At 43.7% G+C, this 24,849-nt stretch overlaps 1 protein-coding gene across 5 annotated transcripts in view; it reads right to left on the reverse strand.

The window, feature by feature from the left end:
- The window catches only part of TIAM2 (TIAM Rac1 associated GEF 2), a 1,035,624-nt gene that overhangs the window by 253,527 nt on the left and 757,248 nt on the right, over positions 1 to 24,849 (reverse strand). The gene's annotated exons all lie outside the window — the stretch shown is intronic.

A 24,849-nucleotide genomic window follows, 5' to 3' on the forward strand; every position in this document is an offset into this window, starting at 1 on the left:
CCCCAGAGCTTGGCTTCCTGGGTGAGAGGAGAGCACAGGGGGGAGCGACTGTGAGCTGTGTCAGGTCTTTGATATTGCTGGCATCTATGTCACCAACTCCCCTGCCCCTCTTGCATTCCCTATCACTCTCCATTACTCCCGCATCAGACTATATCTACCCTTAACCCCCTCCACCCCCCAGGACAAAAGGAAAACATAGATAAATTCACCCTGTATGTATTTACAGAGTTTAGCCAGTCTAATTCCCCCTCATCTGTGACTAATCACAAGCTGTAGTTTGATCTCTCCCTGTGCCACCTGATTGCCATGGCAAATACGACATATAAGCTCATTTGAAAGCACAGCATATTAGCAACGTCTGCTCCATGAAAGCAGGAAGTAGACACACTGCAGATTTATTGCAGGATTTGTATCAGCTGTAACAAAATGTTTTTCTTTAACCACTTGAGGACCACAGTCTTTTCGCCCCTTAAGGACCAGAGCCTTTTTTTCCATTCAGATCACTGCAGCTTTCACGGTTTATTGCTCGGCCATACAACCTACCACCTAAATGAAGTTTACCTCCTTTTCTTGTCACTAATACAGCTTTCTTTTGGTGCTATTTGATTGCTGCTGCGAGTTTTACTTTTTATTATATTTATCAAAAAAGACATGCATTTTGTCAAAAAAATGACTTTTTTAACTTTCTGTGCTGACATTTTTCAAATAAAGTAAAATTTCCTATACATTTGAGCGCGAAAGTTATTCTGCTACATGTCTTTGATTAAAAAAAAAAACATTCAGTGTATATTTATTGGATTGGGTAAAAGTTATAGCGTTTACAAACTATGAGGCCAAAAGTGAATTTTCCCATTTTGAAGCATCTCTGCCTTTTCTAAGCACCTGTCATGTTTCATGAGGTGCTAAAATTCCAGGATAGTATAAATAACCCCCAAATGTCCCCATTTTGGAAAGAAGACATCCCAAAGTATTCAGTGAGAGGCATGGTGAGTTCATAGAAGATTTTATTTTTTGTCACAAGTTAGCGGAAAATGACACTTTGTGACAAAAAAAAAAGAAGTTTCCATGTCTTCTAACTTGCGACAAAAATTTTTTTAAATCTGCCACGGACTCACTATGCTCCTCTCTGAATACCTTGAAGTGTCTACTTTCCAAAATGGGGTCATTTGTGGGGTGTGTTTACTGTCCTGGCATTTTGAGGGGTGCCTAATTGTAAGCACCCCTGTAAAGCCTAAAGATGCTCATTGGACTTTGGGCCTCTTAGCGCAGTTAGGCTGCAAAAAAGTGCCACACATGTGGTATTGCCGTACTCAGGAGAAGTAGTATAATGTTTTTTTGAGGTGTATTTTTACACATACCCATGCTAGGTGGGAGAAATATCTCTGTAAATGCCATTTTTTTACACACAATTGTCTATTTACAGAGATATTTCTCCCACTCAGCATGGGTATGTGTAAAAATACACCCCAAAACACATTATACTACTTCTCCTAAGTACGGTGATACCACGTGTGGCACTTTTTTGCACCCTAAGTGCGCTAAGGGGCCCAAAGTCCAATGAGTACCTTTAGGATTTCACAGGTCATTTTGCGACATTTGGTTTCAAGACTCCTCCTCACGGTTTAGGGCCCCTAAGATGCCAGGGTAGTATAGGAACCCCACAAATTACCCCATTTTAGAAAGAAGACACCCCAAGGTATTCCGTTAGGAGTATGGTGAGTTCATAGAAGGTTTTTTTTTTGTCACAAGTTAGCGGAAATTGATTTTAATTGTGTTTTTTCACAAAGTGTCATTTTCCGCTAACTTGTGACAAAAAATAAAATCTTCTATGAACTCACCATACTCCTAACGGAATACCTAATTTCTAAAATGGGGTAATTTGTGGGGTTCCTATACTACCCTGGCATCTTAGGGGCCCTAAACCGTGAGGAGTAGTCTTGAAACCAAATGTCGCAAAATGACCTGTGAAATCCTAAAGGTACTCATTGGACTTTGGGCCCCTTAGCGCACTTAGGGTGCAAAAAAGTGCCACACATGTGGTACTGCCGTACTCAGGAGAAGTAGTATAATGTGTTTGTGATGATCCGCTCAGCTGGCTGCACAGGCAGACAGCTGTTTGTCCATTCCTCTAGTCTGTGGGATGCAGGTCTCTGGAACAGAGACCTGTCTTTCCATTGCAAGTTTCTGGTCTGTTCTCTTGCTGGGGAATTTGCATACATTCGTTATGCAAATCCCCTACCTGCCTTCTTTGATGACTGGCACTATAAGAGCTTTATGTTTCCCAGAAGGCTTTGCTGGTCATTTCCTTTCCATGGTCTGTTCCTGATGGACACTGCTGGAGTGTCAGCCATTGCTATCTAGTATAGTTAATTCCTGGGGGTTGCTTTAGGCTCCCCTTCTAGCCCAGTCAGGTTGTATTATCTGTATTGCCTGTTCTGTCTTGTCTTGCCTGTTGCCATTGTCCTGTCCCAAAGGTGGTCGACAGGAAATGGTTCTGATCTCTGTTCTTGGAGTATAGCTGGTGCAGCGGTTGCTACCAGCTATCTCTTCTGTTCTGTCTCCTGGGATCGCGCTAGCTACTTTTCGCTAGCGCTGGGGATCCTTCTGTTCTGTCTCCTGGGATCGCGCTAGCTACTTTTCGCTAGTGCTGTGGATCCTATCTCTCGTTTGTCCCTGTTTTCGTGTGTCTGTCTTGTCAAGTTAGCGGAAAATGACACTTTGTGAAAAAAAAACAATACAAATCAATTTCCGCTAACTTGTGACAAAAAATAAAATCTTCTATGAACTCATCATACACCTAACAGAATACCTTGGGGTGTCTTCTTTCTAAAATGGGGTCACTTGTGGGGTTCCAATACTGCCCTGGCATTTTAGGGGCCCTAAACCGTGAGGAGTAGTCTGGAAACCAAATGCTGCAAAATGACCCTTGAAATCCTAAAGGTACTCATTGGACTTTGGGCCCTTTAGCGCAGTTAGGGTGCAAAAAAGTGTCACACATGTGGTATCACCGTACTCAGGAGAAGTAGTATAATGTGTTTTGTGGTGTATTTTTACATATAACCATGCTGGGTGGGAGAAATATCTCTGTAAATAACACATTTTTGTTTTTTTTTAAACACAATTGTCCATTTACAGAGAGATTTCTCCCACCCAGCATGGGTATGTGTAAAAATACACCACAAAACACATTATACTACTTCTCCTGAGTACGGCGATACCACATGTGTGACACTTTTTTGCAGCCTAGGTGCGCTAAGGGGCCCAACGTCCTATTCACAGGTCATTTTGAGGCATTTGTTTTCTAGACTACTCCTCACGGTTTAGGGCCCCTAAAATGCCAGGGCAGTATAGGAACCCCACAAGTGACCCCATTTTAGAAAGAAGACACCCCAAGGTATTCCGTTAGGTGTATGGTGAGTTCATAGAAGATTTTATTTTTTGTCACAAGTTAGTGAAAAATGACACTTTGTGAAAAAAACAATAAAAATCAATTTCCGCTAACTGTTGACAAAAAATAAAATTTTCTATGAACTCGTCATACACCTACCAGAATACCTTGGGGTGTATCTTTTTTCTAAAATGGGGTCACTTGTGGGGTTCCTATACTGCTCTGGCATTTTACGGGCCCAAAACCGTGAGTAGTCTGGAAACCAAATGTCTCAAAATGACTGTTCAGGGGTATAAGCCATACCTCCCAACATTTTGAGATGAGAAAGAGGGACACTTAAGCCACGCCCATGTCACACCCCTAGCCACGCCCCAACACACCCCTAGTCACACATTTCAAACAGATTTCATAAGAAAAATATTTTGTTTTATTATTCAAACCACACTGATCCTAGTTCATTTTACTTCAGGTTTACATTTGAAAATAAATATATCAAATTGGAAGAAGGATGGGAATAAAGTTAAGAGCCAATGAAACACATTTTTTTTCTGTAGAAACTAGAAAACTACATAAAATTACATTACAACAGTCCTGAAAGAGGGACAAATAAGAAGGAAAGAGGGACAGACTGAGGCACAGGGTTCCCAGAGAGGGACAGTTGGGAGCTAAGTAATGAGTGCACACAAATAAACTGTGCAATACAATCACACAGGATAAAAAGCATGTGTGCAAAGAACCAATGACCAGGAAACAATCTGCAACAAGAGAAAGTGCCCAGAAACAGAAGCAGCAATTTGTGAACACTCACTGGAGACATGACAGGCTGCCCACGGAAGAGGATCAAAGAGATGAAAGACTATTTCCAGGGAGATCAGAGGCTCAGTGAGGCAGTGATAGAGATAAGGCTGATAATAAAGAACAACACTAGAATTGCACGGGAGACCAGAGAGAGCTGTGGTGTCACAAACAAGTAGAAGCTCACCAGCTCTGCTATGCTCTCTCTGATCTGCTCTCCCGGGAAGCTGCAGCACTTCAAGTTTGCCGCTCTCTCCAGCACAAGCACACCTCCTCCTCCACTGGTTAGCATTAAGGAGGAGGAGCTATAGACGGATCCCCCTGTGAGTGCTATACAGCCAATTAAAGCATGAAACGTCATGCACAGGCGCAGTAGTTTTTTCACGGAGAGATGGGATTTTTCACTTATCGGCACAGTACTTTTAATTATGGGCATTACAGACCGCTTAAACTGCCCAACTTTTTCACAAGCAGCATGTAAATATACTGGCAGCACTCAGGAAGGTGACAAGCAGGCTGCACAGTGTTGGTGTCTGTATGGAGAAGGGGAGACAGTCGGGCAGGGAGGAGGAAAGCGGGATTTGACAGGCAGAAGGCGGGATCAGGGGGCGTAAACCGGGTAAGTCCCGCCCAAATCGGGACTGTTGTGAACTATGTATAAGCATCTGCAAATTTTGATGACAGGTGGTCTATGAGGGGGCAAATTTTGTGGAACCGGTCATAAGCAGGGTGGCCTCTTAGATGACAGGTTGTATTGGGCCTGATCTGATGGATAGGAGTGCTAGGGGGTGACAGGAGGTGATTTATGGGTGTCTCAGGGGGTGGTTAGAGGGGAAAATAGATGCAATCAATGCACTGGGGAGGTGATCGGAAGGGGGTCTGAGGGGGGTCTGAGGGTTTGGCCGAGTGATCAAGAGCCCACACGGGGCAAATTAGGGCCTGATATGATGGGTAGGTGTGCTAGGGGGTGACAGGTGGTGACAGGGGGTGATTGATGGGTGACAGTGACAGGGGGTGATTGATAAGTGATTGATAGGTGATTGACAGGTGATTAGTGGGTTATTACAGGGAAAAATAGATGTAAATAATGCACTGGCGAATTGATAAGGGGGGGTCTGAGGGCAATCTGAGCGTGTGGGTGGGTGATTGGGTGCCCGCAAGGGGCAGATTAGGGTCTAATCTGATGGGTAACAGTGACAGGTGGTGATAGGGGGTGATTGATGGGTAATTAGTGGGTGTTTAGGGTAGAGAACAGATGTAAACACTGCACTTGGAAGGTGATCTGACGTCGGATCTGCGGGCGATCTATTGGTGTGGGTGGGTGATCAGATTGCCCGCAAGGAGCAGGTTAGGGGCTGATTGATGGGTGGCAGTGACAGGTGGTGATTGATGGGTGGCAGTGACAGGGGGTGATTGATGGGTGATTGACAGGTGATTGGCAGGTGATCAGTGGGTTATTACAGGGAAGAACAGATGTAAATATTGCACTGGCGAATTGATAAGGGGGGGTCTGAGGGCAATCTGAGCGTGTGGGTGGGTGATTGGGTGCCCGCAAGGGGCAGATTAGGGCCTGATCTGATGGGTAACAGTGAAAGGTGGTGATAGGGGGTGATTGATGGGTGATTGAAGGGTAATTAGTGGGTGTTTAGGGTAGAGAACAGATGTAAACACTGCACTTGGGAGGTGATCTGACGTCGGATCTACGGGCGATCTATTGGTGTGGGTGGGTGATCAGATTGCCCGCAAGGGGCAGGTTAGGGGCTGATTGATCGGTGGCAGTGACAGGGGGTGATTGACAGGTGATTGACAGGTGATTGGCAGGTGATCAGGGGGGATAGATGCATACAGTACACAGGGGGGGGGGGGGTCTGGGGAGAGTGGTGGGGGGGTGATCAGAAGGGAGCAGGGGGCAGTTTATGGTTAAAAAAAAATAGCGTTGACAGATAGTGACAGGGATTGATTGATGGGTGATTAGGGGGGTGATTGGGTGCTAACAGTGGTCTGGGGGGTGGGTAGGGGGGGTCTGAGGGGTGCTGTGGGCGATCAGGGGGCAGGGGGGGGGAAATCAGTGTGCTTGGGTGCAGACTAGGGTGGCTGCAGCCTGCCCTGGTGGTCCCTCGGACACTGGGACCACCAGGGCAGGAGGCAGCCAGTATAATAGGCTTTGTATACATTACAAAGCCTATTATACACTGTACGTGCGGCGATCCGGGTGCTAGTAACCCGCCGGCGCTTCCGAACGGCCGGCGGGTTACAGCGCGAGGAGGGCGGAGCCAGTCACCGGCGGCTGATCGCGTCACGAATGACGCGATCGCCGCATAACTACGCCTGCCGTCGCCTCGGCCGATGGGCGTATTGCGGTCGTTTAGGCCCAGTCTTTGCCGCCGCCCATCGGCTGGGGGCGGTCGGCAAGTGGTTAAAGGTTATTATACTGTTGCCTATCTTTTAGCAGAGTGGAAGTTCAGGTCTGCTTTAAAGTGGCCATTACCAATACTATTTTCCGGACAATCAGTCGTCCTAGACCACTAATGAAAGCTTGCCGGTATATCTAATTCGATGGACTCGATCCAAAAAAGTGTCAATTCCATTAATCTGAGCAAATTGGATAGCAGCTTTTCTTCCATTAGTGGGCCCGAAAGATTGTTTCTGATCAATGTTATCAAATCAGATGATCAATCATCTGGAGAATTGTATAATTAAAAATTAATGGCCACTTTATGTATTTATATAGTGATGATGCCCTCCATAGCACTTTGCAGAGTACATAGCAATATTGCTGATTATCATCAGAGCTTAAACTGTAATCCTACCATAGTTATAGTGTAATAAGTCTCTACCATATTAATATGTATTTATATAGCACCGACATCGGTGTCGGACATACGGCCGTGCAACCCACCCACCAGGCTACCTACCCACCTGGCTACCTACCCACCAGGCTACCTACCTACCCACCCACCAGGCTACCTACCCACCCACCCGGCTACCTACCCACCCAGCTACCCAGCCACCCACCAGGCTACCTACCCACCCGACTAAGGGCTACCTACCCACACACCCACCAGGCTTCCTACCTACCTACCCACCCAGCTACCTACCTACCCACACGGCTACCTACCTACCGGGCTAGTTACTAACCCACCTACCAGGCTACCTACCCACCCGGCTACCCACCCACCAGGCTGCCTACCTACCTACCCACCCACCCACCAGGCTACATACCTACCTACCGGGCTAGTTACCAACCCACCCACCTGGCTACCTACCCACCAGGCTACCCACCTACCTACCTACCCACCCACCAGGCTACCTACCCACCCACCAGGCTACCTACGCACCCAGCTACCCACCCAGCTACCTACCCACCCACCAGGCTACCTACCCACCCGGCTAAGGGCTACCTACCCACCCACCCACCAGGCTACCTACCCACCCACCCACCCGGCTACCTACCCACCCACCCACCCACCAGGCTACCTATCCACCCAGCTAAGGGCTACCTACCCACCCACCCACCCACCCACCAGACTACCTACCCACCCACCAAGCTACCTACTCACCCGGCTACCCACCCACCAGGCTACCTACCCACCCAGCTAACCACCCACCCACCCAGGTACCTACCCACCCACCAACCAGGCTACCTACCCACCCGGCTAAGGGCTACCTACCCACCCACCAGGCTGCCTACCTACCTACCCACCCACCAGGCTACCTATCCACCCAACCACCCATGGGAGCTGCGCGCCGGATGGAGGCTGGGACAGGAGGTCTGCTGCTGCAGGTGAGTAAATGTTTTTGTTTTTTTATTTATATTAGCAGGTGTATGTTCTGGGCAGGTCTGCCACATGATTGCATGTATTTTCTGCGCAAATCTGCCGACATGATTACACGTATTTTCTGGGCATATCTGCCGATCCACCTACCAGGCTACCTACCCACCCGGCTACCCACCCACCAGGCTGCCTACCTACCTACCCACCCACCCACCAGGCTACCTACCTACCTACCGGGCTAGTTACCAACCCACCCACCTGGCTACCTACCCACCAGGCTACCCACCTACCTACCTACCCACCCACCAGGCTACCTACCCACCCACCAGGCTACCTACCTACTCACCAGGCTACCTACGCACCCAGCTACCCACCCGGCTACCTACCCACCCACCAGGCTACCTACCCACCCGGCTAAGGGCTACCTACCCACCCACCCACCAGGCTACCTACCCACCCACCCACCCGGCTACCTATCCACCCGGCTAAGGGCTACCTACCCACCCACCCACCAGTCTACCTACCCACCCACCAGGCTACCTACTCACCCGGCTACCCACCCACCAGGCTACCTACCCACCCAGCTAACCAGCCACCCACCCGGGTACCTACCCACCCACCAACCAGGCTACCTACCCACCCGGCTAAGGGCTACCTTCCCACCCACCAGGCTGCCTACCTACCTACCCACCCACCCACCAGGCTACCTATCCACCCACCCACCAGGCTACCTATCCACCCAACCACCCATGGGAGCTGCGCGCCGGATGGAGGCTGGGACAGGAGGTCTGCTGCTGCAGGTGAGTAAATGTTTTTGGTTTTTTATTTATATTAGCAGGTGTATGTTCTGGGCAGGTCTGCCACATGATTGCATGTATTTTCTGCGCAAATCTGCCGACATGATTGCACGTATTTTCTGGGCATATCTGCCGACTTGATTGCACGTATTTTCTGGGCATATCTGCTGACTTGATTGCACGTATTTTCTGGGCATATCTGCTGACTTGATTGCACATATTTTCTGGGCATATCTGCCGACATGATTGCACGTATTTTCTGGGCATATCTGCCGACATGATTGCACGTATTTTCTGGGCATATCTGCCGACATGATTGCACGTATTTTCTGGGCATATCTGCCGACATGATGTGTATTTTCTTTCTTCCTGCACAATTATGTGAATTTTCTGGGGAAAGGGTCACCAAAACTTGGCCCCACTGTCTTTGCGTTGCACTTTTCAAGGGAACCTGAGGTGAGAATAATCTTGAGGCTGCCATATTTCTCTCCTTTCAAGCAATACCAGTTGCCTGGCTGCCGTGCTGGTCCTCTGCCTCTTATTCTTACAACCATAGACCCTGAACAAGCATGCAGCAGGTCGGGGGTTTCTGACAATATTGTCAGAACTGAGAAGATTAGCTGCACGCTTGTTGCTGGTGTAATTCAGTTTATTACTGCAGCCAAATAGATCAGCAGGGCCGCCAGGCACCAAGTATTGTTTAAAAGGATATAAACCCTCACCCCGGGTTCGCTTTAAATTACAGTTAGCTCCGCCCTCATCCGGTCATTGACACGCCCATTGTTTGCCGCAGGTTCTATCCACACCTATTTTTTGCGACGCAGGTTGTAGCCACACCCATTTTTTGCGGCGGCGCGCAGGTCAAAGGGGGCCCGCAATTGCAATTTTGCACAGGGGCCCACTGCTGGCTGTGTCCGCCACTGACCGACATCTTCTGCAGCACATTACAGAGTACATAGTCATGTCACTGACTGCCCTCAGAGGAGCTCACAATCTAATCCTACCATAGTCATAGTCTAATGTCCTACCATAATATTATTATGTATTTATTTAGCACTGACATCTCCTGCAGCACTGTACAGAGTACATAGTCATGTCACTGACTGGCCTCAGAGGAGCTCACACAGACAGTGATGTGACCTCAGAGTCACTCTGATGAGACAATTCATTCTGCGTACCATAAAATATCTAGTGGAAGTGGTGATTCAGAATATAATGCTGCTGTATTATGTGAGAACTTTACTTCATTCAAAACACTGCCTGGCTGATTAAAACACAATGTATTATTTAGCCATCTTCTGAACATTTAAAGAGACCCTGAACTGAACAAAAATGCTTTTTAACACACCTGCTGACATTTTAACATACCTCTAGTCCCCTGTAGTGTCCGAGGTCCCACTGCATCCTCAGGGTCCCCCTCAGTCCTCTGGCTGGAGCTCTCAAAATCCTGTTACTTTGCTTGAAGTTGCAGCAAAGTGCGCGGGAGACCTGGGCGCAGGATACAGCCGGTATATGGCTGATCCTGCTGCTGCACAAATTTCCATCTATGTTAAATACTATTCCCCCTCCAGGCCACCATGGATGGTGGGGAATGAAATAATTTGGCTTCCAGCTATTGCTGGAAGCCAAATTATTGTGTTTAAAAAGTAACTTCAGCTCTGTCTTCTGATGGCGCCGACGTTACTCCCTGTGGGCCTATATAGCCGTATTTCCTATTACGGGCTATAGTGGCGCCATCTGCGCCCAAGTCTCCTGCGCCAGAATCACTGTGTTCGATCTTTGTAAGCTTATTACTCACGCACAGTCATCAGAGAGCCACGCATGCGCAGTAAGCTTATGGAGAAGGCAGGGGAGGGGGGGGGGGTGTCACTTGGGCAGCTTAGCCTCTGTTGCTCTTGGACCTTGCCCCGGCCCTGTTTATGTAGCATCATGCCCATGTAACGCATGACCCAACATCTGCGTGAAAGGATTGGACAATATAAAATAAATATCTCTAAAGGACTGTTAACCAACAGTCTATCCCGGCACTTCAAAATACACCATAGCTATGATCCTGCAGATGTCTCATTTATAGCGATTGAGGCCTTAAATCCACTATCACAGAATGTAGTGAAACATTAAAAAAAGTGAAATGTTCAGCATCCAGAATATTACCACCCTTTGGTTTAAATGAGCATCTAGAAATAATTTACTCATAACCCGCTGCTCTCTGATAATACTAGTATTTTTAATTGATTTTATTCTATTTAATTTAATCTAATCAATCTTCAGAAGCAATGTGTGTGTGTATATATATATATATATATATATATATATATATATATATATATATATATATGCACACGCACGCACACACACACACACACACACATATATACATATACAGGGAGAGCAGAATTATTAGGCAAATGAGTATTTTGACCACATCATCCTCTTTATGCATGTTGTCTTACTCCAAGCTGCATAGGCTTGAAAGCCTACTACCAATTAAGCATATTAGGTGATGTGCATCTCTGTAATGAGAAGGGGTGTGGTCTAATGACATCAACACCCTATATCAGGTGTGCATAATTATTAGGCAACTTCCTTTCCTTTGGCAAATGGGTCAAAAGAAGGACTTGACAGGCTCAGAAAAGTCAAAAATAGTGAGATATCTTGCAAAGGGATGCAGCACTCTTAAAATTGCCAAGCTTCTGAAGCGTGATCATCGAACAATCAAGCGTTTCATTCAAAATAGTCAACAGAGTCGCAAGAAGCGTGTGGAAAAGCCAAGGCGCAAAATAACTGCCCATGAACAGAGAAAAATCAAGCATGCAGCTGCCAAGATGCCACTTGCCACCAGTTTGGCCATATTTCAGAGCTGCAACATCACTGGAGTGCCCAAAAGCACAAGGTGTGCAATACTCAGAGACATGGCCAAGGTAAGAAAGACTGAAAGATGACCATTGAACAAGACACACAAGCTGAAACGTCAAGACTGGGCCAAAAAATATCTCAAGACTGATTTTTCTAAGGTTGTATGGACTGATGAAATGAGAGTGAGTCTTGATGGGCCAGATGATGGGCCCGTGGCTGGATTGGTAAAGGGCAGAGAGCTCCAGTCCGACTCAGACGCCAGCAAGGTGGAGGTGGGGTACTGGTTTGGACTGGTATCATCAAAGCTGAGCTTGTGGGGCCTTTTCGGGTTGAGGATGGAGTCAAGCTCAACTCCCAGTCCTACTGCCAGTTTCTGGAAGACACCTTCTTCAAGCAGTGGTACAGGAAGAAGTCTGCATCCTTCAAGAAAACATGATTTTCATGCAGGACAATGCTCCATCACACGCGTCCAAGTACTCCACAGCGTGGCTGGCAAGAAAGGGTATAAAAGAAGAAAAACTAATGACATGGCCTCCTTGTTCACCAGATCTGAACCCCATTGAGAACCTGTGGTCCATCATAAAATGTGAGATTTACAAGGAGGGAAAACAGTACACCTCTCTGAACAGTGTCTGGGAGGCTGTGGTTGCTGCTGCATGCAATGTTGATGGTGAACAGATCAAAACACTGACAGAATCCATGGGTGGCAGGCTTTTCGGCTTTTCAGTGTCCTTGCAAAGAAAGGTTGGTCACTGATTTGTTTTTGTTTTGTTTTTGAATGTCAGAAATGTATATTTGTGAATGTTGAGATGTTATATTGGTTTCACTGGTAAAAATAAATAATTGAAAAGGGTATATATTTGTTTTTGTTAAGTTGCCTAATAATTATGCACAGTAATAGCCACCTGCACACACAGATATCCCCCTAAAATAGCTAAAACTAAAAACTAACTAAAAACTACTGAAAATATTCAGCTTTGATATTAATGAGTTTTTTTGGGTTCATTGAGAACATGGTTGTTGTTCAATAATGTGTGAGTTACTTAGCAATTTTTTGTTATCTAGACTCTAGAGGACTAATTGTTCCTGAATAAGAGACACATAAGAAATGTTTATCTATTATCAATCGCCTAACCCTGTTCACGTAGGCTTTTGGCTACTTATGATAGGGGCAATTACTGTCTGTGCGCACTGATGTGGACAACTACAATTTTTATTGCACATGTGTATGGAAAATAACACCTCTAATTACTCATTTTAAATCGGCTGGTTAAAGTTGTACAACTGTTCCTGCCTAACACTAGATGGTGTTATTCACCATGCTGCCTCTGCATGGTTGAAACATACAAAACCACAGCCTGTTTTCTGCCATCAGAGGGCGCAAAACAAGACTGAATGTATTCTACATAAGTAGTTTATATAACTGATACAAATTTTTAATTCATTTATTTAAGTATGGATTTACTGGGATATGGCTGACATGTTTTCATTTTTATGTTTTTAATACGTATACTTGCACATATTTTTCCTTTTTATCACACCTCTGCTTTCCTCCCATGCCCACACGTAAAATGAACACACTGAAGCTGGCCACTAACGGTCCAATTTCTAGCGAAAAATCGTTCGAGCGATCAGAAATTCTGATCGGATTGGTTGTAAATAATCTCCATTGGTGGACACAATCGATTATGAACAAGTGAAAAAAATGTCGCCCAAATGAATTTTGGTCGAACGAAAATTTGGATTTTCTTGGTGGTCGTGATAGATAGGAAGCAAAGATTGGTTAGTTGATGGTGTAGTGAACGATTTTTCGTCCGATCAGAATTTCTGATCGCTCGAACGATTTTTTGCTAGAAATTGGACCATTAGTGGCCAGCTTAAGTCTTCCTTAAGCTGGCCACTAACGGTCCAATTTCTAGCGAAAAATCGTTCGAGCGATCAGAAATTCTGATCGGATTGGTTGTAAATAATCTCCATTGGTGGACACAATCGATTATGAACGAGTGAAAAAAATGTCGCCCGAATGAATTTTCGTCGAACGAAAATTTGGATTTTCTTGGTGGTCGTGATAGATAGGAAGCAAAGATTGGTTAGTTGATGGTGTAGTGAACGATTTTTCGTCCGATCAGAATTTCTGATCGCTCAAACGATTTTTCGCTAGAAATTGGACTGTTAGTGGCCACCATTAGAATGATTCACAAGTCTTCCTTCTTAGATGAGTGAGTGCTCATCCATAACTCTCCACTACTTTCCCTGCACCTCCGCGCTCTCGTGGTCTCCAGCGTCCCTTCATACCCTTTTCTAACATGGCTGCTTCGGCTTCTAACACTCACCACATGGGCGTGTTTGGACACGCAAGCATAAAGCTGCGGACATCAAATCATACTACCCATTCATGACTGATATCACTTCTGCCCACATGCTGACTCTTCTTCTGCTCACCACTTCCGCCCACTACAGTCTCCCATCAGGATCCTACTTAAAGCCAAGATAAGCGCCCGCGCAACACAGAAGAGCTATAACATGTTTTGCCACTTCTCCAGGTAAGATGCTTTTTCCCTTCAAACTGCCAGCCTTTACAAGCCTTGAACTAAGTTAACTATTGTAGTGCTAGAGACTGACTCCGCTGCAGATTTTTTTTATGCATAGGTGCATGAATATAGGCTTTGAATAGGATACAAGGGACAATAATAGTATTTGTACTACATCTACCCAGTTATTTTGCTCATAGCCTTGCTTCTTACATCGCCTTTATTCATGAAAAAAAATGAGTGAAGTGAACTGATCTTGCCTTAAAGGATAAAATGATAATTAATAACATATACTGTAAGATACATCTATATGCCTGATATACTGTTGCTGTTAATAATATATCTGCAGTTGTTGTAAGGCGCAAGTGTGTGTGTGTGTGTAGTATATGTATGTATATGTCTGTGTATATGTGTATGTATATTATAATTTAATTTATTGGAATATATATATATATATATATATATATATATATATATATATATATATATATATATATATATATATATATACACACACACACAGTGATGCCCATAAGTATTCATACCCCTGGCAAATTTTGACTTAAAGTTACTTTTATTCAACCAGCAAGTCATTTTTTGACGGGAAATTACATAGGTGTCTCTCGAAAGATAATAAGACTATGTATAAGAGGCATTATTGTGGAAAAAAACATTTCTCAGCTTTTATTTACATTAGAGCAAAAAGTGCTCACAAACTGTCACAGTCTGTGGGAAAATCTAAAGTTCTAAACCATTCAAAATAGTATTTTTGACAATGGACAATGGACATTGAAACCTGATCTTATCTACAAGGACACAAGCTAAGTTTTTACTTTCTGTTCAATCTATGGGTGCATCCTATTTCTGCGCCGCTCAGTTCGGCGCAGTGAGAGCCGAATGACGGCTCTCACCGCTGCCGCGAAACTAGGAGGCGGCGTTAAATACTATTCCCCCTTCGAGTTGTCGCAACTCGGAGGGAGATGTAATTTGGGGTCTAGCAGCCACCAGAGCCCCGAATTACCGCTAAGCGCCTCGCGTAGCATAGCATTGCTGCTACGGGGTGCCCAGTATATATATATATATATATATATACACACACAGTGGGTTGCAAGAGTATTCAGCCCCCTTGAAGTTTTCCACATTTTGTCACATTACTGCCACAAACATGCATCAATTTTATTGAAATTCCACGTGAAAGACCAATACAAAGTGGTGTACACGTGAGAAGGTGATAGAAAATCATACATCATTCCAAACATTTTTTACAAATCAATAACTGCAAAGTGGGGTGTGCGTAATTATTCGGCCCCCTGAGTCGATACTTTGTGGAACCACCTTTTGCTGCAATTACAGCTGCCAGTCTTTTAGGGTATGTCTCTACCAGCTTTGCACATCTAGAGACTGAAATCCTTGCCCATTCTTCTTTGCAAAACAGCTCCAGCTCAGTCAGATTAGATAGACAGCATTTGTGAACAGCAGTTTTCAGATCTTGCTACAGATTCTCGATTGGATTTAGATCTGGACTTTGACCTGGCCATTCTAACACATAGATATGTTTTGTTTTAAACCATTCCATTGTTGCCCTGGCTTTATGTTTAGGGTCATTGTCCTTCTGGAAAGTGAACCTCTGCCCCAGTCTCAAGTCTTTTGCAGTCTCCAAGAGGTTTTCTTCCAAGTTTGCCCTGTATTTGGCTCCATCCATCTTCCCATCAACTCTGACGAGCTTCCCTTTCCCTGCTGATGAGAAGCACCCCCCGAGCATGATGCGGCCACCACCATATTTGACAGTGGGGATGGTGTGTTCAGAGTGATGTGCAGTGTTAGTTTTCCGCCACACATAGCGTTTTGAATTTTGGCCAAAAAGTTCCATTTTGGTCTCATCTGACCAGAGCACCTTCTTCCACATGGTTGCTGTGTCCCCCACATGGCTTGTGGCAAACTGCAAACGGGACTTTTTATGCTTTCTGTTAACAATGCCTTTCTTCTTGCAACTCTTCCATAAAGGCCAACTTTGTACAGTGCATGACTAATAGTTGTCCTATGGACAGAGTCTCCCACCTGAGCTGTAGATCTCTGCAGCTCATCCAGAGTCACCATGGGCCTCTTGACTGCATTTCTGATCAGCGCTATCCTTGTTCGGCCTGTGAGTTTAAGTGGATGGCCTTTTCTTGGTAGGTTTACAGTTGTGCCATACTCCTTCCATTTCTGAATGATCGCTTGAACAGTGCTCCGTGGGATGTTCAAGGCTTTGGAAATCTTTTTGTAGCCTAGGCCTGCTTTAAATGTCTCAATAACTTTATCCCTGACCTGTCTGGTGTGTTCTTTGGACTTCACGGTGTTGTTGCTCCCAATATTCTCTTAGACAACCTCTGAGGCCCTCACAGAGCAGCTGTATTTGTACTGACATTAGATTACACACAGGTGCACTCTATTTAGTCATTAGCACTCATCAGGCAATGTCTATAGGCAACTGACTGTACTCAGATCAAAGGGGGCCGGATAATTATGCACACACCACTTTGCAGTTATTGATTTGTAAAAAATGTTTGGAAACATGTATGATTTTCGTTCCACTTCTCATGTGTACACCACTTTGTGTTGGTCTTTCATGTGGAATTCCAATAAAATTGACTCATGTTTGTGGCAGTAATATGACTAACTGTGGAAAACTTCAGGGGGCCGAATACTTTTGCAACCCACTGTATATATATATATATATATATATATATATATATATATATATATATATATATTCAGAGATGATCCAATCGATCTCGGCATCTGAGGTTTTTTGGGGTGTGTGTCATAAGAGTTTGTGAGCGAGAGCAGTTTTTTGCTCATTCATACGCTTTTTCAATAATCGGTTCAGGGAAACCCCTCTGACCAAATCTTTGTCTTAGCAATGCGCTTTCTGTTTCAAAGGATTCCTCAGTGGAACAGTTCCTTCAAGCTCTGAGGAACTGTCCAATGGGTATCCCTGCTTTCAATTATTTGGGACTAGCTGATTGCCCGGCATGGCCCAGGTATGTATTTGGCTGGTGTTGGCTCCGCATACTTTTTCTAACCCTAACACACAATTACTCAATGACCAAGTTTGTGAGCTTTGTGGTCTTTGGTATCAATAATTTGCATTGAAATGAAAAAAATCTGATTGGCTGTTTGTGGCTTCACCCCCTTTTCTGAATTTGAACCCTAGTTACCCAATAACCAACTGTATCAGGTTTGAGGCCTGTGCCATTAACAGTGTAAGAATGGTAGCAATTAAATATTTACCTTGAAAATCAATAGGTGAAGTTTGATTCGCTTTTGTAGGCTCCACCCACTTTTCTGAATATTAATCCCAGTCACCCAGTGACCAACTGCGCAAAGTTTAAGAACCCTGCCATTAATAGTGTAAGAATGGCTGCAGTTTACATTTTTCCAGTGAAATTTGTATTTGTCTCCACCCACCGATGACCCGGCATTGCCCGGGTATGTATTTGACTGGTGTTGGCTCCGCCCACTCTCTAACCCTAACGCACAAACACTCAATGACCAAGTTTGTGAGCTTTGGGGTCCTTGCCATCAATAATTTGTATATTCCAATAGAAATTAAACAAATCAGATTGGCTGTTTGTGGCTTCACCCCCTCTCCAGCATTTGAACCTCAGTCACCTAATGACCAACTGTAGCAGGTTTGAGGCATCTGCTATTAACAGTGTAAAAATGGCAGCAATTTAAATATTCCACTTGAAAATCAACAGGTGAATTTTGATTGGCTATTATAGGCTCCACCCACTTCCCTGAATATTAATCTGGGCAAAGTTTGGGAACCCTGCCAAAAACAGTGTAAGAATGGCTGCAGTTTACATTTTCCCAGTGAAATTTTTGTTGGCTCCGCCCACTGTTTGTAACCTTGACACATAGTTTCTCAATGACCAAGTTTGTGAGCTTTTGGGTTCTTGGCATCAATAATTTGTATTTTCCCATGAAATGAAACAAATCTGATTCACTGTTTGTGGCTCTGCCCCCTTTTCTGAATTTGAACCCCAGTGACCCAATTATCAACTGTACCAGGTGTGAAGCTTGAGCCATTAACAGTGCAAGAATGGCAGCAATTTGAATATTCTCCTTGAAAAGCGACATGTGGCATTTTTAGGCTCCACCCACTTTTCTGAATATTAATCCCAGTCGCCCAGTAACCAGCTGTGCAAAGTTTGAGAACGCTGCCATTAACAGTGAAGAAAGGCTGAGGTTTACAATTTCCCAGAAAAATCTGTTTTTAACTCCACCCACTTTTTGTTACCTTGACACACAGTCACTACTCAATGACCAAGTTTGTGAGCTTTTGGGTTCCTGGGATCAAAATTGTGTGACTGGAAGCAGTGTATCCAGCAAAGAAATCTGGCTGTTTGTGGCTCGACCCCATTACTGAATTTGAACCCCAGACAATTAACGACCGACTGTAGCAGGTTTGAGGCCTCTGCCATTAAAAGTGAAAGAATGGCTGCAATTTCAATATTCTCCTTGAAAATCAATAGGTGAAATTTGATTGGCTCTTGTAGGCTCCACCTACTTTTCCAAATATTAATCCTAGTCACCCAGTGACCAACTGTGCAAAGTTTAAGTACCCTGCGAATAACAGTGTAAGAAAAACTGCAGTTTACATTTTCCCATGAAAACAGTTAGTTGGTTTTGGCGCTGCCCACTATTTGTAATCTTGACATACAGTCAGTCAATGACCAATTTTATGAGCTTTGGGGTCCTTGGCATCAATAAGTTGCATTTTACCATTGAAATTAAACAAATGTGATTGGCTGTTTTTGGCCTGCTCCCTTCAGAATTTACACCCCAGTCTCCCAGTGACTGGCTGTAGCAGATTTTAGGCCTCTGCCATTAAGAGTGTAAGAATGGCAGCAATGTAAATATTCCCCTTGATAATCAAAAGGTGAATTTTGATTGGCTGATGTAGGCTCCACCCACTTTCCTGAATATTAGTCCCAGTCATCCAGTGACCAACTGTGTCACCCACCCACCCGGTTTGAGAACCCTGCCAATAACAGAATGGCTAAAATCAATCTAACAAATCTGTTTGGCTGTTTGTGGCTCCACCCCTTTAGTGAATTTGGACCCCAATCACCCAATGACTGACTGTATCAGGTTTGAGGCCTCTGCCATTAACAGGGTAAGAATGGTAGAAATGCGAATATTCCCCTTGAAAATCAAAAGGTGAATTTTGATTGGCTGTTGTAGGCTCCACCCACATTTCTGAATATTCATCCCAGTCACCCAGTGGCCAATTGTGTAAAGTTTGGGAACCCTGCCATGTTAAAAATGTAGTTGTTAACATCGCCCACTTTTTCTAACCTTGACATACAGTCACTCAATTATCAAGTTTATCAGCTTTGGGGTCCTTGGTATCAATACTTTGTATATTCCCATTGAAAAATAATCAAATCTGGCTCTTTGTTGCTCCACCCCATTTCTGAATTTGAACCCCAGTCACCCAGTGACCAATTGTACCAGGTTTGAGGCATCTGCTATCAACAGTATAAGAGAATGGTAGCAGCTTAAATATTCCCTTTGAAAATCAAAAGGTGAATTTTTATTGGCTATTGTAGGCTCCACCCACCTTCCAAAATCTTAATCTCATTCACGCAGTGACCAACTGTGCAAAGTTTGAGAACCCTGCCGTTAACGTTGTAAGAATGGCGGAAGTTTATGTTTTCCCAGGAAAAGTTGTTTTTGGCTCCGCCCACATTTTGTAACCTTGACACGCAGACACTCAATGACCAAGTTTGTGAGCGTTCAGGTTCCTGGCATCAAAAATGTGTGAATGGAAGCAGTTTATCCACCAAGGAAATCTGTTTGGCTGTTTGTGGCCCCGCCCCTTTAGTTAATTTGAACCCCAGTCACCCAATGACCGACTGTAGCAAGTTTGAAGCCTCTGCCATTAAAAGTGTAAGAATAGCAACAGTTTAAATATTCCCCTTGAAAATCAATAGGTGAATTTTGATTGGCTGTTGTAGGCTCCACCCACTTTCTTGAATCTTAACCACTTCAGCCCGCAGGGATTTTTCACCTTATGCACCAGAGCAATTTTCATCTCCCATTCATTCGCCAATAACTTTATCACTACGTATCCCAATTTATTGATCTATATCTTGTTTTTTTCCGCCACTAATTAGGCTTTCTTTGGGTGGTACAGGATTAATAAGAAACAAATGGAAAAAAATTCATTATTTCTCAGTTGTCGGCCATTATAGCTTTAAAATAATCCACGCTACCATAATTAAAACCTATGTATTTTATTTGCCCGTATGTCTCGGTTATTATACCATTTAAATTTTGTCCCTATCACAATGTATGGCACCAATATTTTATTTGGAAATAAAGGTGCATTGTTTCCGTATTGCGTCCATCACTATTTACAAGCTTATAATTAAAATGTTTGTAGTATACCCCCTTCAAATGCATATTTTAAAAGTTCAGACCCTTAGGTAACTATTTATGTCTTTTTTTTTTTAATTGTAATTTTTTTTTTTTTACCATTAAAAATTTAATTTGGGTAATATTTTGGTGTGGGACATAACCAGTTAATTTTTAATGTTGGTAAATGTGTAGAATGTAATTTCAAAAATATGTAGATTGTAACGATCGGTGTAACAGAGAGAGGATCTGATTACCGGTGATCTGCAGTATCACTGGTGATATATCTGCTACTTGGTTTCCTAGTCTACTTGCGTAAATAACAGTCCTTGGTTGTAGTCAAGTTATTTATTGTTCTTCCAAATTAAAGAAAAGCATAACAAAGTAGACAGAAAAGTTACAAGTTAAGGCGCTCCTCTAGTCCTATCTACTAATTGCGTATCAATGCAGGCACTCTATATCTTAATCAAGATGGTTACTTCTTACATCAAAATGGAGGCTTGGTGGAGTCTGATGTCTCTCTATGCTCCTGCTGGTGGAATCTCTATAGCCTTATGGAAGCTTCTTCTGCGAGAGCTCCTAGCCAATCTCTCTTATGGCTTAAATAGCCAAGAAATCCATTCCTCACACACACACACCCATACGACCACCCCCAGCTCAGGTATCATTCCGCCCCCCTGTCCTTGCCAGTTATGTCTTCTTTAGACCTCTAAGTGGCGCTGTAACCTCACCCATGAGGTCCTGTGATGTTGGTTGTCCGACACCAGGGGGCACCCTGATCATACAGGTGTTTAGATCTGAAAGGTGACCCTCCCTTCATTGTCTCAGGCATACAGAAACTGTTGGGGTATTGTCCATCTGCTAACCAACTGTTCCCATGAGAACTTCCATTGTCCCCTTGGTTTTTATGGCTTTATTATCCAAGGGTCCCATTCTTTGAGATAAGATAATACCAGTTTCACTGGCCATTTAATCACTAGACCAGTTCTGATGGTTTCTGTTCCCAAGGGTAATAATAGCAGTTAACTGAACGTCTCTTTGATCTGGTTTCTGTAACACAGCAAGCATTTTGAGATGGTTTCACCATGTGTCCTATGCCAATGTTCTGGATAGAAATCATATCCAACATATGCCGCTTTGTGCCTGAAAGGCACACACACACAGTCCTTCATCCTTGTCCTGGAGTATGCAATAACTGGGTTCTCTTCCGCTCCTAGGGGCAAGAATTTTACCTTTGCTTCAGGTAGTCCATTTACACACCTTTCATTCAAATTCATTCTCACTGACCCCACCAAGATATTATAACCATTATGATAACCTGGACCTAGAGGAGCCACCACATTATACATTCACTATTATGTACATTACCATAAAACCTACAATACAACAGTACAAAATTACAATCTAACAATTATGAACATCACGTCATTATACTGTTTGGTACCATTTCTCCAATTTCGTTCAACTAAACTAGTGCAACTCACTTACAAAAAGGGTGTCACTGGCTTATTAGCTCTGCTCTATCCTTTATATACCTATTTCATTCATCTGTCACTTTCCTATATCCCTTCATCATATTAGACTCCTCATATATACATCTGTGTTTTTCGGTAAGGAATGAAGCAGTTCTCTATGCCGTGCCCTTCTCTGTGACAATTTTTACAGATCTGCTCTCGTTCCGGTTCTACCCCACACAGTAAAGTCTCTGCCTGGAAGGAGGAGACTGCACTGTTTGGTGGCGTTCCCATCATCTTAGGAGGGAACTGCATCTTTTTATACAAGTACCTCATAAAAACACACATGCCTATCTGTCCTACTGATAGAGTTATGGTAACAATTAGTAACACTACAACTGGGTGCATCAAGTAGTTCAGTATAGTATTAGCTTTGTCAGAATAACCAAATATATATTCCCACCAGTAGCCCTCTGAGTCTGTTTCTAACATACGTTCCACCTTCTTAAGTTCATTTTGATCATGGTGTACCATTATAGTTGCATTAGCACCTTCTTCTTGCAATTCCCTCAGCACATACTCATCTCTGTCCAACTTTTCCAACCAATCCTGTAACTCTTTTCCCATTCCCAAATTCATCATCTGGATATCAACAGGATTGTTATACTTAAAATCAATGACCCACCGTGCGACAGAAGGAATGCTATAGTTCCATTTATTAGTTTGGATTTCAGAAACATTGCCAAGGGTACACCAAGAGCCTCTAGCCACAGATACTGTTACAGAGCATCCTTGGTCTAGGATTAATGTTACGTTAGTAGTATCCAGGACAAAAAAGCACACCCTTTTATGTCCTAAATAGTACACTGGTGCCTTGTCCCTGGCAATGTTCTCTCCATCCAAAACACAAATGGAAGCATCCTCCCAACATCTTTCATTTACCCTCCTGAATTGACCTGGGGAACACAATACATCATGGTTTCGCTGCAGACAGAGGGAAACATCAACCTGTTGCCATTTTCCCTTCTCCCTAATCACCTGTGGGAAGTTCAGCCTCGGGTGTAAGATTAAAGATTCTCCGGTTAGTATACCAATGGACTTAATATCATATATAATAACCGGGCGCAACTCTGAATACACTATAAGTGAAGTCGCATAGCATTTTTCAGAATCTGGATCAGTACACCCCAACCACGAACTCGCCCACCATTTTGGACTAGTAAAAGTTATGTGTTTTGGGAGATGTTTACCAACTTGGGAAAGCAGCTCAAAAGGCCATTCACCTTCATGCAGTGACTGTATTATTAATTTGATGTTGGTTGACAGTTCTGTCTGTCCTTGCGTGCAGACCAACGCCCATGATGTATTCCTTCCTCTTCTCACTACGTTGTCGACCAGTGTCTTGAAGTTCTCAATGAAATCCCTAGCAACATTCACCTGTGTGTTTATGTGTTTTTGCTGAATGTTGTCAAGAATATCATTGATCTCTCTCTGTTTAACAAATCCTTGTTTGCTATCTAATGCTATGGCAGATAACTTATTCCTTATAATCTCAATATCGGCTTCATTTAGGATTCCCATTCCTGTACCAACTCCTCCGAGTACAGTGCCAAATACATCCCTTTTCTCTCGATTACTCCTCAAGAGTAGGCGCCCATTTCTGGTGCTTGCACGTTTACCCGTATTACTCTTGGGAGTAATCCAGTTGTACAAACCACGTACTTGATTGCGGGTGTATTTAGCACATACCGGATAGTAGGTCTTTATTAACCACTGAGATATGTTAAAGTGCCAGGTGGACATGGCATATTGTACCTCAGTGATAAGTGCTCTTTTAGAATTTAGATTTACTTGGAGTGGTTGTCCTAACTCCAAGTACTCATACTCCCTCGAGTCATTTGTCTTGCTCTCTGTGCAGATTTCTAAGTGCTCCGATGACCCATCGAGGATTTGTATCTCCCCCACTTCTATGTCTGCTGTTTCACATTTCCAATAGCCTACTGCCTCTCTGTATGACTTATAGGCTCTGGATATTGACCCGATTATGAAATTATCACCTCGTTCTTGTGTCATCGGAACCCTTTGGAATCCGCCCAGATTCTCATCCCTGTATGTGAGTGTAATTTCCTTGGGTGTGTTTGCTGGTTGCATGTTTCTATACCAATATACACCACACATAAATACATATTCTCCTTCCTTTAAGTGTTCATGTATAATCCCATAGTGTATATCCTTGTGTTCTTGAACCTGCGTTCCTTTTTCACCCCCCAACCAATAACCCGTTTCGTTCATATATATTTTAACATTCACATATGACTGCAGAGATTCAAGTTTAAACTCAGGATTTCCGTGTACAAATGAAAGCCTATTGTCTCTGGAATTGGGATTAAACCTGCCAAATGAAAAAAACTTTCTATATTGATCTCCGTCCTGATTGCCCCATTGGTATGTTTCCAATGGCACATGGCGATCCATTGTCAGTCTAGATTTTCTTCTCCTATTATTGTTGTCCTCATGTTTTTGTTGCAAATATATCCATTTTTTTATCTGCTCTGTCATTATTGACTCTGGATTATATAATTCCATATCTCCATCTCCATACCCAGAGTATTCCTCCTCAAGTTCCACTGTGTCACTATTACACAGCCTCATCAGCACCATGAAAAATAAAAATTTGATGTACATTGTCCAGATGCCTCCGTTCTGTTAATTTTCGCTCCACTGGGCTCTGGAAAAGAAGAAGACAAGTGCGGTATCAGTTCTTAACAGTCATATCTCTTACACTGATCTGCATGAACCCATTTCTCCACTTCCCTCCTTTTCATGCATTTGCCATTTTTAATG

This window comes from Hyperolius riggenbachi, chromosome 4 (assembly GCF_040937935.1).
Source record: "Hyperolius riggenbachi isolate aHypRig1 chromosome 4, aHypRig1.pri, whole genome shotgun sequence".
NCBI lineage: Eukaryota > Metazoa > Chordata > Amphibia > Anura > Hyperoliidae > Hyperolius > Hyperolius riggenbachi.